Here is an 18,893-nt window from a genome sequence, read left to right as displayed (position 1 = left end):
CTCACTGATTTGTTCTGAGCACTTGTATCTATACTCCACCCCCACAAAAGTCAGCTCTAAAACTATTGCTGGGAAACAACTCAAGACATCCTCTTGTCCCATAGCCTCTCTCACAAGGAAGGGATGCCCAGACTAGATGGTCTCTGCAACTCAGAACAACCTTATTCCACACTGGATCTTCTGTGAAATGACCCTGTTTTCAAATTCAAAAAAAATATTTGCCATATAAACCCATAAGGACCAGCAAAATGCTGGTATTCCTGACTGCAGGTCCACTGACACAGGCAAAGCATACAGCATTTTCTGTCTGATGTGTAACATTCACAATATCCCTCGAATTCCACCTCCCTTGATGGTCCATGCAGATTTGCTATCAGAGTTTTAGTTCTTATTTCAGCATTCTAGTTAGACCTTATCTGCTAGAATTTGACTTGAATAACACAGACTTTCATCATCTATAAAATGAAAATAATATCAGAATAGTATCTTGGAAGGTTTAGAAGCAAGATGCAGGCCCGCGGAAAGCTGCTGAAATGAAGTTCCCTTGGTCACTAAGACTTTGCAGGGATCTTCGTAAGCAAAGAACTAGTTCTGACAGTGCATTGCCAAGCTCCAGCCTTAGTGTTGATGCAAAAAAGGTAGGAAAACACATTGGGCCTGTCCTCTGGGAGCTCAAATGGTATAGGTATCTAGTCACACTATAGTAAAAGATAAGGAAGCTCCAGAGAAAGTGGGAATTTAGAGAGGTATATCCTGTATGGAGGAGAGGGGAAAACAAAATAAGCATTCAAGAAGCTAGATTATCTGAGCAAGCCTGAAAAATTTATAGGCTTTATCCCAAGAGCAGAGGGGGAGATGGGTCCTGAACAGACAGCCAGCAAATCTGCTCATATTACAGAAGTACAGAGTGTTTTGCAAAGCTGGAACTGAGGACCAGGAGTGTCCCCCAGACTCCATCTGACCACGGCCACCCAGAAAGGACCAGTATCCCTTCATATGCCTCCCCCATAATACTGCCAACTCGCAGAACTTGAACAGCTAGATTTGTGGGACAAGCAGGCCTGTCACTTTCATTGTACTGCTGTGTGTGGTCATCACTTGTGGATGTGACTTAGCTCCTTCCGGAAGACCCTGTGATGTGACTTCCTGCACTAGTCACTGACTGCCACAGAGAGCTCAGAGAAGCACTGCTATTCCTCTATAATACGTTCATTCCTCTTTGTTCTCCACAACCTCCCTGGCTTCTTGCATCACTAGTAAGTTGCTTCTACTGAAGAGGCTGGGGCAGACAAAAAGTCCAGGTGGCTTTCTTCTCTTTCCTACCCAGGCCCCTTTATTAAGATGTTCTTGTTCTCCACTATGGGTCCAGGGATGGCTTCTTTCTCCTTGACCAGTGGGATGCTGAGGAGAGAAGTAACCACTGTTGCATAATATATCCTGGGCACAACATGTCACACAACAGAATCACATTTTTGGTTTACAGAAGTGAACTAGGGATATGTAGCCATGCTGCCACATAAGGCATTTCTCTTTACAAAGCTCATGGAGGATAGAGCAAAGAGGGCAGTGCTGACATCTGGCTCCAACGTATTAGTTACTTCTATACAGAAATGTCGCATGTAGTCTACTCCTGGAGAAGACAGAAGGAAGGGGATCTCTGAAGAAACCCTTCTAAGCATCAGTAGTGAGTGGAAAGAACTTGTCGATGGCACCTCAAGGCAGAAATCTTAGGAAGCCTGTAACTGGTAAGTTGTAAGATCTGATTCTCTTCCTGAAAAGAACATACAGTGCAATGTGTACAAGAATAGATTCTAGAAGACAAAGCAGGCAGTCCAGCAAGCCAGTAGAATAGTCCCAAAGGTCTGAGGCATTTGGAGCAGCAGGGAAGTAAAAGAAAAAAGTGGACAGATTTCCACTCACTCCTAAGGAGAAAAACCCACAGTTCACACTCTGTGGGCTGGATATGGGGGTGAGGCAGTGAAGATAATTTAAGAGGATTCCTGGGGCTTGAGCTTGAGTGATTTGGAGGGTGGTGGTGACATTGACTCAGACAGAGAATACCATAGGAAAAACCACTCTGGAGGTGAGGTGAGAAAATTAAGACTTTTCTCCTTTTGATGTATTAAGTTGAGGTGCCCATTAGTCATCTAAGTGGGCTGTCAGGTAGCAGGATAGACGAGTGTGTAGCGGGCACGGCAGAACTACAGATATAAATTTGGAAGTCATTATGAACATGATATTTAAAGCCATGGCAGTGGATGGGGTCAGCTCAGGAGATGGTACAGGTAAGACAATGGAATCCAGAACTGAACTAGCAGTGAGTGGATAAGACCCAGACCGAGAACAGGGGAGGGGATGCAGTAAAGGAGACAAGTGAGACGAGCCCAGGATGGGCTAATACACTAAGCACTAATATACCCAGCTTACATACATTGGGTGCTGGGAGCGAGGGTGAGCCAAAGTCATTATCATGAGCAATGTACATGAAATAAAGTTCTAGCAGAGAACTAGGCCATCAACCCTCCAGATCAGGAGAGAGGTGATCACCTGAGGAGGTAGATTCCACGGTGGGAGGAGGGATAAGATTTAACAAAACTGGAGTAGGAAGCAGAGGACACAGGGAGGATAGGAGTAAAAAGAACAATGGTGAGGGAGTCAGAAGAAGAGCAAAGAAACAGGGGCAAGAGGATACATTGTGGTATGAGGCGTTGAGATGTATGCATGTTGTTATAAAATAACTGACTGACTCAAGGTGCAAGAATAAAGTCCAGCGATACAGAACTCAATGGAAGTTGGTCCTCAGGGTGAACTGGGACCATTCATTCACTGAAAGGACAGGAAGTAAAAGGAAAGAGCAAATAGATGCAGGCCAAGGAGCTGGGGTAAGAAGAGGATTCCTGATCTGAATTCTTTTCATCAATTTTCTAAGTGGTAAAACTAACTGAAAATGAGGCTTGGAAGGGCAGTGGAATGATTGGGTGAAAACGCTTTTCCAAGTTCAAGGAATTTTAATTCTATTAAGGTGGTTAGCCATAGTTGAGCATCCATCTGAAATGGGTAGCCATGGTCATGTTCATCCTGCAGAACCAGTCAGTGGGATTAGTCTGCAAGGCTGTGAATATCTCACCAATGCATCTAGATGCATAGAATAAGATGGGAGGAAGAAGGAATTCCTTGATGTCTGGCTGAATTGGTTATTTGATAAGGAGCATGTGGAAACAAGGAGAAATTGCAGAGGGCCTTAGATTTTGTTTATTTTTCATACAAGCCTGTGGTAGTATATGAATGTATATATGAGGGTGTGTTTGCATATATGGATACATGAGTTTAAAGACCATTAGTCATTTTTTTGAAATGGGGGTCTCTCACTGAACATGGAGTTTACAGATTTGGCTATTCTGCCTTGTCAATGAGCTCCAGGGAATCTATTCCCCACCCTCAGCACTTGGGATTACAGATGCATACAGCCATCCTTAGCTTTTATATAGGTGCTGAGGTTCTAAACTCAGGTCTGGCACAGTAGGGACCTTATGACCCTAGCCATCTCCATATCTCTCGCAGAATGTTCTTAGTGCTGGCCTTCTCCACATAAACTAAGCCACAAGGGAATGGGGAATAGCAGTATTTGATTCATGCCAGTATTCATACCACATAGATATCAGTTAGATGGGGCTTCTCTGAAGCATGTCTTTGAGTGTATGATCTGGGAGAATGGGTGTGGGTGAGTGCTTGCTAACTGAAGAGCTGGGAAGAAGTGAAGGCATTCAGAGGTCTGTGGATACTCAGTATTCTTTATGCATGGTGCTGGACTCTGCCTGGAAGACTCTATTCCCTTGATGTCATCCTGGAATTGCCTGGCTTCCTGCACTCAAGGCTCATTCCATTCAGACAGCCTTTCTCAGATGTTGTTCCTGCTATATCATGGACACTGTAAAAATGCTCCTATCACATGGGGCTCTCTGTCCCTTCTATCACAGTATAAAGCCATTTTTCCATCATCATGTGCAATGTTTGCAATCACTCTGTTTCCTTGCCCTCTACTCTTGCCCTACTGCAATATCATCTCTGTAAAATCAAGACCTCCATTCTAACATGTGTTCCATGCACACAATTCACAGTGGATGTCTGATAAATTAATAGAAGTGTAAAGTTGCTAGCTGGTGACTCAAGCAAAAGATTTACCTCCCTTCTGAAGTTCCATGCCCATCACTCTTCCTCACTAGCTGTCTCAGAGCTCCAGACATGGGTGGGAACCTGACCATTAGTCAAAGTATGTCACAGGCAGACACAATGTACTGACAGTGTCAGGGCCTGCTCAACTAGATACCTGAGCTTGTGGCCCAGGTAGAAACTCTATGTGACCTTGACACATGTCCCCACCCAACTCCTCAAACAGCATTTACTGTCTGGTAAAGGTGAGAATTGGAGTTGATCTATACTTTGCCACCTTCTCTTGTTCCACAAACGTAAAATCTCTGAGAAAACCTGTAGAGCCACTCTGAGCCAGGAAAGAGGTCAACAGGTCTAACCAGATCAAGGGGTAGGCAGAATTTGCCATCCATCACTCAACTACCCTACCATCACTGAATTCATTCCTTAGATCACTTCCATGGCCCTGTATCCCCAAGAACCATCTTTCAGAGGCCTCTTAGTCTCTACACTGGAGCATCTCTGCAGGGACAGCCACTCAAGGATCCCTCAGACTCCTGAAGAGATTTTTCTCCTAGAGACAAGAGCTTAGCCCCAAGGTCCCTGTTGAGACACTGTGTTCCCTGATCCTGATGGATGCTGACAGCAATTAGCAGAGAGAGATTTCCCTGTAGAAAGGTGGGAACATTTATTAGGTACTTCACTCCAGGACTCATTAGTATTTAGGGCAAGCCAGCTGTCCCATTCTCACCCAAGGGTTAAAGGGAAATCCAAACTCTATAAATAAGAGTGACTAGGGTCTTTTAAATCTTGGCTTGCACCAGAGTAGAGTCTCCATCTCTTTAATTTGTAGCTGTATTCCCTGGGCATGTCAGGGTTGGTATGAGTTTAGGGTGCAGTATTAAATCAAGCACCTGTCAGGTAGACTTTGGCTTCACTATCAATGCCACAGACAAATCAGGCACTGGCAGGACCAATGGGAAGTTCAAGTGCATGTCTCCTGCATAGACTGCTTCCTTGAGTACTTGACAGTCTTAAGTTTTTAACAATTTACACAGAGGTTTGTGGTGTGTTGAAATCTGGCATTGTTGTACCTGTCTTTCATCTCTTTGTCTCATTCTCCATTCACCAGGGTGTTTGTGATTCACACAGTGGATTTGTTTTGAGCACCTTCTATGTAGCAGACACTGTGCCAGGCCCTAGGGATGCACAGATATTTTACTCATAGCTAAGAAAGTGGACACTAAATGTGATGTGTCTCAGCAAAACAGAGCTCTTCAAGAGAACACCAGGTATGGCAGGACCAGAGTTTCCTCACGGACATTTTATAGGTTAGTAAAAAGACCACCACCAAGCCAGTTTCAGTGAACTTGGGAGAGCTCCTCCAAGCAAAAGAGCCAACACCAGCAAAAGTCAGTGAGGGAGGGTGAACCTTTCCAGAGTAAGAATGACATTGCAAATCCATCAAGGAGGAGACAGCAGGACAGACCCAGGGCACTGTACACAGAAAGGCTAGAAGCAAAGGGCATGTGGACATAGAGCGATGAGACCAGTGAACTGAACAAGAGTCTAGTAATGGGCCCTGGAGACCTAGAGAGGTGATTCCAGCTTTAGCTTGGAGATGTCTAATGTGATATTGACACAGTGTTTCTCTATATAGAAATAATCATTGCTTCAGCAGACTCCAATTGCAATTTAAAGAAACATTTGACTCTAATTGGTTCAAGGAGGAAATCCTAGTAGCATCTTCAGGCATGAATGGCAAGATACCTGAATGATAATGTGGGGAAGTTTCTCCATGTCTTAGATGTGAGCTGGCTTTGCTCGTACATGGTCTTCTCACCTGTACCTGCTGGAAATTGTAGAACAGCCTAGCAACAGGTATTAGCTAATGCTCATTTGTTTGGCAGCATTCCAAATTTTTTCTAAGCATTCAGCCATTTAAAACTTGACCACTTAAGTGAGGTGTCTCTTAAATATCTCCTAATAGATGATACAGTTGAATCCCTGACAAGTTATATAACCTGTCCCAAATCACAGAGCTCATGCTACAGATTCAGTGTGTTCTCTCAATATCCACAGGTTGCAATGTAACTGTATTAAAAGGTGCAGTTCCTAACAGTAACCAAGTGAAGAGGGTAGAGTCCTTACCAACTGGATTAATGACATTATAAAAGAGAAGTGAGTAAGTGTCCATCCCTTTTGCACTTCTATCTCGTCTGTCATATGAGTTCACAGAATTTGTCCCCTTTGCCCCTTCAGCTATGTAAGGATGCTGCAAAGCGACCCTGTCTGTAATGAATGGGTCCTCAATAGACACTGACTCTACTGGAATCTCAGTCATGGGCCTTCCATATCCCAGGCCTTGGAGAAATACACTTCTGATGTTCAATAGCTGTCTTAGTGTAAGAACAGAGGCAACAAGCACAAAGAAAATCTGGGATGAGAGCCTAGGTGTGATTTCCGAACCTCCACAAGTAACCACAATTTAAACTAGAGCCTACCCCTACTAGAACATTATAGAATATCTTCTTAGAATAAAGTCTCTTTCCAGATTGTTAAGTATTAATATTATGTTTCATAATATTAATGATTTGGACCCCCATACCTGTCTGTAAACTGCTAAAACAAAGACACAGCATTTGAAATCAGCCAAGCCTGGGTATCTTCTGCATCCAAAAGAGCAGAGTCGCCTACTCCAACCCAAATACATCAGTGCAAGAAAGAGTGGGCAGGGAATTCAGCTCAGTGGGTTGAATAATTGTCTAAGAAAACATAAGGTCCTGAGTATGGTGGTGCAAGCCTGTGGTCTCAGCACTCAAGAAGGAGAGGTAAAGAAGATCCATCAGCTACACAAGTTCAAAGCCAGGCTGTGATACATGAGGTAAAAAGAGAAAGGGAACAAAGGAGGGAGAGAGGGACACAGGAAGGGAGGGATGGAAGGAATAAGGGAGGGAGAATGAGGAACAAAGACCCAGGGCGCTGCAGAAAGGAAGGCTAGAAGCAAAGGGAGGTCAGCAGCAACAACAAACTTTAACCTGCATCTCTAGCACATTTTACAGAAAACTCTCTTGTTCGTTGGGCCCTCTGATCACCACGCAACTCTAAAAGCCACACAACAAGAACCTATTAGATCCAAATATAAAAGTAAACCTTTTGGGCTGTGGCGCAGCTCTTTCAACCTCATAGTGAAGGACAGGGTCTGTCTCCAATAAATTTGCCACCTCCTGCTCCCTGCTTCCCATCTTCCAGACACATTGCCTACCCCTTCACCTCCCTGAACAAGCAGCAAGCCAGTGAGGTGCCAGCTGCTCCCCCTGCTCTTTCTAACAACCACAGAAACAGGCGCAGTGGATCCCACGGTAGGTTCCCAGAAGATCCAAGACTGACAGGTGAGTTTTTCTCAGGTCACCCAGTAGGGAAAGTCAGAGTACCTCCACTAGACCACTGCCTAATCAGGGGCCATCATCTCCACCTAAACTTCCCCAGGCACCGGCCATGGGTTCTCAATCCCTAAACCTCATTTTCACTACACTACATACATGCCATAGTATGTGTATTAAAGGTCCAGTTTCTGGCAGGAAACTCTTAAGGCTGGGATGTATTCCGAAAGCAAGACCAGGTCTCAGATGTAATGCACTTACAAAATAAAAACATAGACAGTGCCATGCACAGAACCAATCATGTGCTGAGACCAGCACAAGGTATTTGAAGCAACTGCCTTATGCCCTCATTCTGTAAGGTAGAAATGAATGGCCTGACTTAGCCATTTTTATAGCAAACCTATTGGTCAGGCCTGCCCCAGGCTCCATACACATTCATCCTTCACAGCAGCACAGTGATGTTAGAGTCATCTTAGGGACCTCTCCCTACTAAAGATGAGGCTCAAAATTGAGAGACACTCCCTAACATGTACCCAGCTGTGAGTGCAGAGCCAGGCCTAGAGTCCATGTTCACTGGTATCCACTCCATCATAGTGTCAACTCGCTCTTTAGTCAGAGGGTATGAGAAAAAAATGGCAGAGGAGAGTTGGGTCCACTCCAGGAACTGGAAAATCAGAGCCAGGCAGAAGACACTGAGCAAGCAGTGCAGATCAGGATAGCTAAATTGAGGCATGGCAAGAGAAGCTAGAACCACTTTAGTGAGGGATTAGAGGTTGACATGGGGCTGGGTGATAGCTTAAATTGTCTCTCCTCTCTCTCTCTCTCTCTCTCTCTCTCTCTCTCTCTCTCTCTCTCTCTCTCCCTTACTATTCCTCACAGCCTAACTAGGCCCCCTCCTCTCTGGAAGTTACCTTGCTTCTCTAGACTCTTTTGAGTTCTGCATCCATTCCAAAGCCTGCTATCACTGTTGTCTTTGTCACAACAGGCTAACATTGCACCATTCTGTCATTTAGAGGTCATTGTTACTGCAGAAGGCTTGGAGTTGTGAATATCAGGACTGGAGAATTCATTTATACAAATGATGTGCAGCACCTTCTACAGGGGGCTACAGAGATGAACGAACCAAAGTGGCCACTGCTACAGAGCCTCATTAATGGTCTTCTGCCCTTCCCTCAGCCCACCCAAGGATCCCCCTCACGTCTATGCATGGGTGCTCCCTGGTCAACAAACACTATTACTCATACATGGGACCATGTCTAGGAACAACAAAGGCTGAAAAGGGAGACACAGCAATTGAGAAAATAGATCCCTGCTTCCTCAGCCTGCAATGGGACAGTTTTATGGTGTGTTTGAAATAGGTTCCTAGAGGTCCCCCATGAGACAATGTTCCCATTACCTGCCTGGGCAGTAGTCACTCATCAATAGCGCTTTAATAGCTACCCTTCCTTTCCTTTTCCACTTCCCATTGTCTCGGGGTTTCCTATTATATTAAATGCACCCAAACACTTGTTTCCCATCTACTGGGGACTCAAGAGTACTGTGTCAAACTTCACAACCTAGTAATAGAAAGAAGAGCTATAAGTAGTCATTTGCTCATAGCCTTGAACAAATACCTAACAGAAATGACTTAAGAGGGAAAAGGTTGACTTTGCCTCATGGTTTCTGTCCATCTTGCTAGGAAGGAATCCCTGGGGTCTTGGCAGACTAGAAAGCATAGAGCTCTGGTTAGAATCATGGGCAGATATTCCCTGCAAGGCCCATCCCCAGTGACCCACTTGTTCAAACTAGGTTACCATTTCCCAAAACAGCACCAGCCAATAGGAGGGACCAAGTGTTCAAGCACAGGTACCTGTGGGGAACATTTACACTCAAGCCATAACAGACTACAACCAGCAAAAGTCCTAGGTCCTCAGTTTACATAGGAAAGAAGTAAGCATAAGCTTCCTTGTTGTTCTCCTCGAAATTTCGTATGGAGAGGAGAGACTTCTGAAGAGCTGAGGTGATGCTTGACTTGCCTTTCTTTGGTGCTACTTCCTTATAGGCACATGGAATGAACCTGTTGAATAAATAATGTCACTGACTTCTCTCCAGTCCCAATGGGAGACTCCGAGGGTATACACATTAGCTCCATCCCAGCTAATGACTCTTACCATCTCCAGTTCCCAGAAACTAATATATTTGGCTTCTTCTTCTTGGCATAGTCATACAGAGAGCTCGGTTTGATTATGGCACCCCATACTGGGTCAAGTCCCCATTTCATTTATTCCATACACTAGAAAACCTGGTACCATGAGACATAACAGACAACCAGAGACATAATAATGAATCAAATCTTTAAAGTCACCACACATAGGGGTTTCTACCCCTAGAATAGTGAGGAAAGATAAACAAACAAGTAAATGTAAGTGATCACTTCAAATCTTCATTTACTGCATGAGGAAAATGGGTATCCTTAATAGCATCCCAGAGAAGAACAAATAAATAAATGAACAAACACCTGGCTTCTTTCCCTTTCCCACCTCAGGTTTAATGCTAAGAAGTTCTAAAAGAGAGCAGGGCTGGAATCTCTATTCTATACTCTAGATTTCTTTCTGCCCCTACCCTGTCCATCTGTTTAAAAAGGAAAATGATGTCCCATCTGGTTTGGAAGGTTCCACTGTGGCAGGTAACCTAGCAAGTGATGGCTATCTGACAGAAAGGTTAAAAGTCGGGACATGAATTAACTTCTATTATCTTTCTTATCAGATTCCAAAATGATAAGAGCTAGGGTTGGTCCTGTTGGTTCGGGGTCTAATTGTCTCTCTATCCACTGGGCAGTGTGAGCCTTTTCAGGACTAACAAAGAACAGGCTATTCTTGTGCTTGTTCTTTTTTTATGGCATATTGGAGTCACTCTCCACTCTGAGGTTTTCTACATCAAGATAACAATGCTTAGAGGTTAGGAAGATAAGCTTTGGACCACACTTCTAGTCCCAGCCACTTCTACTACTGAGCTCCAGCAACTGACTTCCCCTCTTTGTAACCCAGTTGTCTCAGCTGTAGAATGGGTACAATAGCAGTGATTTCTATGACTAAAGACGTTGGTCTCCTGCTAGAAGAAGACTGAGCGTACAGTAAGAACTCTGTGAGGTAATTGAACGAGAAGAGCGGGTTGAGGACACAAACTATTATCAGGGACCAGGCATCCCCAGCTTCTCAGAACTTTGCACTGGGTTTGTGTCTCAGCCTCAGAAACTACAACCAAATAATCCACCTTCTTGTTGTCTGTGCTCGTATTATTCCGGATACCCATTGTCCTGGATAGTGTCATTATCTCCATTCATAAGCCAATGTCTAGCACAGCTCCTTATCTCTGGAATTGAAAAACACTGGCTGTGATTTTCTTCCAATGGGACAACTCAGCATGCTAAGGAATTTCTTTTCTCTCTCTTTCTTTGTCCTGACTTGCCTCAGACTGAAAAACAATCACACTTTCAGACAAGGCTCTAAAGCCTCCAGACGTGGCTACCCCCACTGTGGCTCACACGGTTCATCCCAGGCTTGGAGGGCTGCTCATTTCCTCAAACCTCCTCTGTGAGGCAAAGCTTTGACCAAATTAATCTGAGGACATCTAGCCATTCAGCCCAAAGGTTACTTGCAGTCCAAATTTGACAATTTATTCTCTAGGGAAAAGCAGAGTCCCATGGTGAGTCAATGGATTTGAGTTCAGTGAACATCGCTTTGGGCAAATAAGCAATTTGATTTCCTCTTCCCCACCCCCTTAAAAACATCAATGAAGTGTTTTGTGGTGCTGCTGACAGCACATGTCACTTCGAAGCTGGAAATAAAATCTTCTTTAAGCTATTTATAACTGACTGGCAAATGGAAGCTAGCAGGAAGGGAATGAAGACGGAAGCCCACAGTTGCAGGGTGCGTGAGGGCTATGAAGACCGAAGCCCACAGTTGCAGGGTGCGTGAGAGCTGGCCTTTCTATCTCCATGTCTGTGCCATGCTGGTGAGCACAGAGAAGCGCTGTACTGCAAAAGACAAAGGAGGGTGGAAGGCCCATAGACAGAGATAAAGAGGAAATACAGACAGACAGATGGACAGAGTATGGAACTCCATTCTCAGTAGACACAAACCTGGGCCATCTTGAAGCCCAGTTTGATTCTGTACCCAGGCTGTTCTTCAGAATTGCAGAGGATTGGACATCCTCTTTATGAGGCACTGGAAAAAAGTTTCTTGTTTCTACACTAATCAATCAAAGATAATTAGAGAAGTGTCACTGTGGTCAAAATAACCTTCAGGGAAGAGAAAGGAGATATCAAAACTCTTAACCTGTGCCAATTTTTGTTCTCCTGGTCCCTCATGCTAACTACTTATGGTAACTTCTGAGCCATTGATCCTTTTGTTCCTAGCTCCCACTTTAGGACCCCGTGTGCTCAACTGCCTTCTTATGTTAAAAATAAAATCCGTTAAACTACTAGTGCTAAGAAGGGTTCTATAACCCCTACCCCCCAGATAAATCTACAACTTGACTCGTGCCCATAAAGCCTATAGGGAAGGTAGCAGATCCCCAGAATTTAGCACAACAGACACCATGATGGCTTGGACCATTCAGACATAAGCAACAACACCTGCCAAAGTGAGAACCAAGACTTAGTCCATCAAAAACCAGAGTTCTCAGAAACTCCCTAAATGTGCTAACCTTACTTTTGGCTTCTACAGTTCTGCTTCTGACTTACTATTCTTGCTATCTGGGGTCTGTGAACCAAGGATGTGGGTTGTGTGCTTAAAAATCCCATCCTGAGAAAGGCTTCGATCCCCAGCACCCAGTGTAATTGCAGATCAGCTCATAGAGACTTTCTATTGGCGTGCACCCTTGTCTGAGTAAGTTGTCTTCTCTGGTGGACACCTCACAACAGTAACTATGCATGACAAAGGCAGTATAAATTAATTAGATGGTGATAATCATTATCCAATGTGAGGATACATCAAATATTTACATTGTATCCTTTTAAAATATGCAATTTTAATTTTTTAATTATACTGTAATAAATCCTCATTGCAACCTCAGAGGCATCTAAGGCTTGAATCTGAAATTCCATGGAAGACAAAGGTCTCCAAATTCATGCTCCTGATGCATTCAGGTGGATAAGCTAGTTTAGAAGTCTGCAGAACAAACAGACCCTTGGGGATAGTAGCACACACAGACAAGTGGGAACAGTGGCACATATTGAAAGTCTCTGCTCCAACAAAAGAGTCACTCAGCTCCCAACAGTTGTGGCCAATCAGAGTACAGGGCCAGTGAATCTCGATTCTGTGCTTGTAAGGGGGGAAATGGAAATCTAGAATCTATGTCATGATTCTCCTCTGCTTTTTGATTTTTCTACAGTTGATTCAAGGTATTATAGATTGTTAAATGCAACAAAACATGTCAGATTACATTGAGCCAGAGGAGCCCCACTTCGTAGATCCTGATTAAGAATCACTTGGTGATTGCTGTTTTGTCCTAACAACAGTGCCCTTTGCACAAATGCTTGAATTACCCTAAATGCACAGAACACATGAAACTCAAGAAGGATGACCAAAATACAAATGCTTCACTCATTCTTTAAAGGGGGAACAAGAATACCCTTGGCAGGGAATAGGGAGGCAAAGTTTAGAACAGAGGCAGAAGGAGCACCCATTCAGAGCCTGCCCCACATGTGGCCCATACATATACAGCCATCCAATTAGACAAGATGGATGAAGCAAACAAGTGTAGGCTGACAAGAACCAGATGTAGATCTCTCCTGAGAGATACAGCCAGAATATGGCAAATACATAGGCGAATGCCAGCAGCAAACCACTGAACTGAGAATGGAACCCCTGTTGAAGGAATCAGAGAAAGGACTGGAAGAGCTTGAAGGGGCTTGAGACCCCATATGAACAACAATGTCAAGCAACCAGAGCTTCCAGGGACTAAGCCACTACCTAAAGACTATACATGGACTGACCCTGGACTCCAACCTCATAGGTAGCATTGAATATACTAGTAAGAGCACCAGTGGAAGGGGAAGCCCTTGGTCCTGCCAAGGATGACCCCCAGTGAACGTGATTGTTGGGGGGAGGGTGGTAATGGGGGAAGGATGGGGAGGGGAATACCCATAGAGAAGGGGAGGGGGAGGGGTAAGGGGGATGTTGGCCCAGAAACCGGGAAAGGGAATAACAATTGAAATGTAAATAAGAAATACCCAAGTTGATAAAGATGGAGGGAAAAAATACATATATACCCTACAAAAAAAAAAAAAGAATCACTTGGTGAGGGAAACACCCATGCGGGTGCTCACACTCATCAGTGAATGGAACACTCTTGAAGATCTTCACACTCAGGACCAGTGTCTTGACTCCTTCGGTCTACACATTGAGTCCTTCTGAACACTTTCTTGAAACACTGAAGATACCATTCTTACCTGCTCCCTATGCTAGGGACCTGCATTCATTTCTAATTCCTCCATTTAGAAATTTCCACCCACAGACTCTGAGCACCCTCCCTGACTCAGCCCCTTACACTGCTACCAAATCAGCTAACTGGGCCTTCCTCACCAACTTTCTTTTCATATATAGAGGGAATCAGAAAGGTGGCCAACCCCTCCTGTCCACCACACACATAAACAAAGGAGACTACAGGTGCATGCCTCTGGCACCTCCAAAAGCATCCCCACATATTCTTGATTTAAAAAAAAAAGTTTTGTTTTCCTTTTTTTTTTTTTTGCAGTTCGTAGCAACTCTTATTCTGATTAATTATTTAAAGAATTTGAAAGTAGAAGTCCCAAAACATGGCTCCATGTCCCCCATGTCCACTCCAACATTATTTTCAGTACCCAAACTATGTAAACAATCTAAACATCCATCAAAAGATTGATTAAGAAATGAAATGGGGCACATATGCATAGTGGAGTATTATTCAGCTATCAAAAGGAGATTTGCATCTGTGACAACATGAATAAGTGAAGTAAGCCAGAGAAAGAAACACAAACATCACTGGAGCCTCTTGGGAGGCATGGCTTCCTGCAGTGCACCAGTAGGATGTGGCCTTGACTCAATGGATTTACATTTCAATCCTATAAAATACATGGAATTAACCTTAACATCACCCAGTCTAAGTTCCCTTCCCTTAATCACGAGGTCAAATTCTTCACACCATAGTATTTCTTTAACTTGACCATGTACTGGCACTTTAGGGACCTGGAGGCAGGAGAGGGATTGCAATGGTGGCTGCTGCCACTAGGCTTTGACTGAGTCCCCAAGAAAACTGCTGATTCTTCATCCCAGGATCCACCGCTCTCAGCTAGACCTGCAAACAGGATGGAGACTCAGCCAGACCCACACCCTGAACCAGGGCCACCCAGCCGAGCCCAGGAGTGTATCTAGTCATCCAGAAGGCTAATGAACAGGACAAAGTGAGCGGAATTGATATTTCAGCTTGTTTGTTTGTGTTGTGTTGTTGAGATTCAGATTGCTCCGAAGCAGAAGAGGCTGGGTTGCTGCTGAACTGAGAGCAGGCAGCAGTGGTTCTGATGGATGCTTTACATCATGCTCTGAATCAGAAATCACAATGGTGATGGAATTCTTCCATCCACAACAGCATATGCCAAACGTGGGTTGTTTATATTGTTATTGGGTAAATAATCCAAATGTGTCTCTGATGTAGTGAAAAGTGGAAGATGACTGAATGTAAACAAAGAAGGCAACATGAGTTATCTTACTCTCCCACTCCACTCTGTCCCCAGAGCTCCAGTTACATAATTGCTCTACTTGAAACCGACACTTGAGGTGTCAGAAGGCAGCTTTCAAAGTGGTGGCTGCATCCTGCCTCTACTGTGTCTTCTCTGGTTTCTCCCGACTCCACTAATGTCTTACTATATACTTCTAGTGCCAAATTAGGCTAAAAATGGTTTCCTATGCAAATAGTTACAAAATCATTCACACTCGGTTCAAAGACAAGCCATCCCAAATATTATGTCTTCTTTGATCTGACCCTGCTTCTATGAACAGAGTCAGCCACTCTTTTATCTTCTAGAAGGCCTTGTGCATAACCTCGTGAACATGTTCCACAGTCATTGGATGCCTTAACAGTCACTCAGTAAAACACTCTCCTGGCATGACATCTTTGTGGAGACCTTTCCTACTCACGGGTCATACCAAGATTGTTGTCATTGCCTCAGCTTTAGAACCAACCCTTAATTTAGCCTGATGGTTTGACTTCCTTTCCATTGGAGGTCCCTCTAGTCACCATGTCATAGGCCAGGCCTAGAAACCAGGTAGAGACTTGCATGCAGAAGAACTGAAATCAATCTGCCAATCCTGCTAATCTCTAGCCAAACCTTCCAATGATTCATTCCATCTAGACATCCAGAAGTTCTAGCCCCCATCCAGCTATTGGGAAAGACTGGAGGTGACGCTAAATGCACAAACCCCAGGAAATGAATAAGAGGTTCCTTTACGTGAATGAGTTTGAAAATGTTTTATTACAAAGCAAGGTTCCCTGTTACAAACCACAGTACCCATCCATTCTTTCCTTAAGGAAACTTGAAAGAGTGACTATCAGAGAAGACCATAAAGCCCAGCTTGAAGGCTGTATATCCCGTAACAAATATTAATTAGCACTTAATTGTTCCGATTGAGAACCTTTTCTTATGCTGCAGAGCATGGATGCCACGCCTCATGGTATACACATCCTGACTCAGATCTATACTTAGCTATCCTGGAAGTTGTCTTTCCACCATCACCACGAGGATGAGTGGTTCCAGCCTCCATCCCCTCCTTCACACCCCATTTGAAATACAGGTTTGTAGTCGCTACCTCTGATGAACAAATTCTGCATCTTTTTAGCTCCAGCCTACATTTAGAACAGTGGTTTTCAATCTTTCTACTGCTCTGAGCCTTTTATACAGTTCCTCATATTACGGTGACTCCCCCATCCCAAGCATATAATTATTTTGTTGTTATTTCATACTGTAGTTTTTTTACTGTTATACATTGTAATGTAAATATCTGGTGTTCAGGATAGCTAAGGTGCAACCCCCAAAATGGTCAGGACCCACAGGTTGAGAACCAATGCTTTAGAGAAAGCTCAGAGTGAAATTACATTTATTTTTATTCTACCTGCTAGTACACACAATCACAAACATTGTAGCTTCAGTGAAACAAACTTACAATTTTCCAGTCTGCAGGACAGAAGGCTTGCTAAGCTAATAGGGTATTCACAGACCTGTGCTGTTCTGTGATGAGTAAAGAATAATTTACCTATGCTGTTCAGATGCTAAAGGTTGCCTCCATTCTTCACCTAGAAGCCCCTTCTCACCATCCTAATGTGCTTTCTCACATATTTCAATCTGCTTTTCCTTATAAGGACCCATGCAGCTAGGTCTACCCTAATAACCCAAGCAAGCTCACCAACTTGGTATCCTCAGCCATGGTTCAACAATATGAACAGTGGGTAAGAGTGTCTGCTATTAAGCCTGATGCCCTGGGTGAGTTCCCCAGAACCCACACAGAGAAAGGAGATAAGAGACCCTTACAAGTTATCCTCTGATCTCCACATGTTTACTGTGTCCCACATCTATACACTGATTAATCAATTAAGCAATCAAGCAATGTTAAAAATGTTAGTTTTGAACCCCAATACACCTGCACAAGGTATGTGTCAACACTGAATGTTGTGCATTCACAGGTTCCAGGGACTACACTGTACACATCTTTGGATGGTCGTTATTCAGCTAATGGTAGGAGGTTTCTGACTTCAGTCTTAGTAAGATTGACTGCAAAAGTAAAACACACCATTCAAACTGGAACAGACCACAGACTGCTGCTCCCAGGAGCACTATGGTTCTCTCCCTGGATCATGTAGTCTACTTCCTTGTTGCTTATGCAAACAGTCACATCCTTTGGCTGACATCCTTTAGATGAAGCACTCCAAGTACCCCTGCCACTCTGGGCAACAGTAGCACTGTTGGCAGCATGAGAGTCCTTGTTGACTTTCTTCTTTCCTTCTGCCACAGTCACTGGCAAAAGACAGCTTCTCCACCACCTGAGCTGTTAAGGGAGACAAAAAATCCAGGGCCCATGATGGAGCTGCAGTGATTTGTATGACCCACTAAGATTCAGGAGCATAGACCTACCCACCCCTAGATTTACCAGGTTTGGAGAAGCCAAAAGCTTGTCTACTGTGACATTCTTTTCTGACTTTCCATGTCTGTATTTAAGAATTCCCTTCCACTGAGCCACTGACTGTCTTGTCCAAGATCCAGTAACTACTAATCTAAAGATTAGTAATTTCGCTAAAACCTTCTACATCCAACCTGATTATTTCCCTACAACTTCTGAATACATATGTGTGTACGTGTACACACACACACACACACACACAGGGTAAAGCTTTCCTTCTCCCCTCCACTGCCTTCTCCTATGTTCCCAGTCACTTGTGCAACCTCGGGCCAGGGCAGCCAGTGGAGCTCTGCAAGGAAACAGAAACATTAGCTCTTACTCACTACATAGCTCAAAAGCCTAAGTGGGGATGAAAAGCCAAGTCATCTGACAGCCAAGAGAGATGCCCAGCTGGACAAATAGACCTGACAAGCTGGTTATAATCGTGTCTGCCACCGCTCTTCAGCCCCAGGAAATAGAAGAAGACAGATATCCAGGCAGCTCCGGTTTTGGTGAAGCAAGCTAGTTAATGGCCAAGGCAATCCTCTCACACATGTGTACTTGCTAGAAAGGACTTCACTGAGTAGGCACTTTGCCACACCCAAAGCCAGGTTGCAGGAAAAGGTCAAGATGTATGTACAAGAGTGTGGGGTGGGGGGTTGGGGATTTAGCTCAGTGGTAGAGTGCTTGCCTAGCAAGAGCAAGGCCCTGGGTTCAGGCCTCAGCTCCGGGGGGAAAAAAAAAGAGAATGGTGTGGTATGTCTTTGGATTAAGCAGGGAAACACAATATGTCTTAAAAATAATTCCAGAAACTCCTCTCTAGCAGCGTGCTTAGCACAGGGGTCCTTTTTGGGAAGCAGGTAATTTAGAGATGATAAAAAGTGAACAATACATAATTGTCTGTCACTTTATTCATTATTTAGGAACGATGCTTACCCAAGCTCAGATCTAACCCTTGCAAACAAAGGATCCAAGTTAAGTTTCATTCTTCCTCACAGCTTATCCAGGTTTCCCTTTCTTACACTTACTGCCATGTTGAAGTCTAAATGTTACTCTTCCATTACATCACGTTTGCACTCATCTTTTCTTTCAACATAAGTGGGGGAGGGAGAGAGTTTCACAGGGAAGTTGCTTGCTGCGTACGCACTAAAACCTGAGTTTTATCTAAGTACCCATAAAAGAAAAGTCAAAG

This window comes from Rattus norvegicus, chromosome 7, assembly GCF_036323735.1.
Source record: "Rattus norvegicus strain BN/NHsdMcwi chromosome 7, GRCr8, whole genome shotgun sequence".
Taxonomy (NCBI): domain Eukaryota; kingdom Metazoa; phylum Chordata; class Mammalia; order Rodentia; family Muridae; genus Rattus; species Rattus norvegicus.
This window is presented reverse-complemented; position numbering follows the sequence as displayed.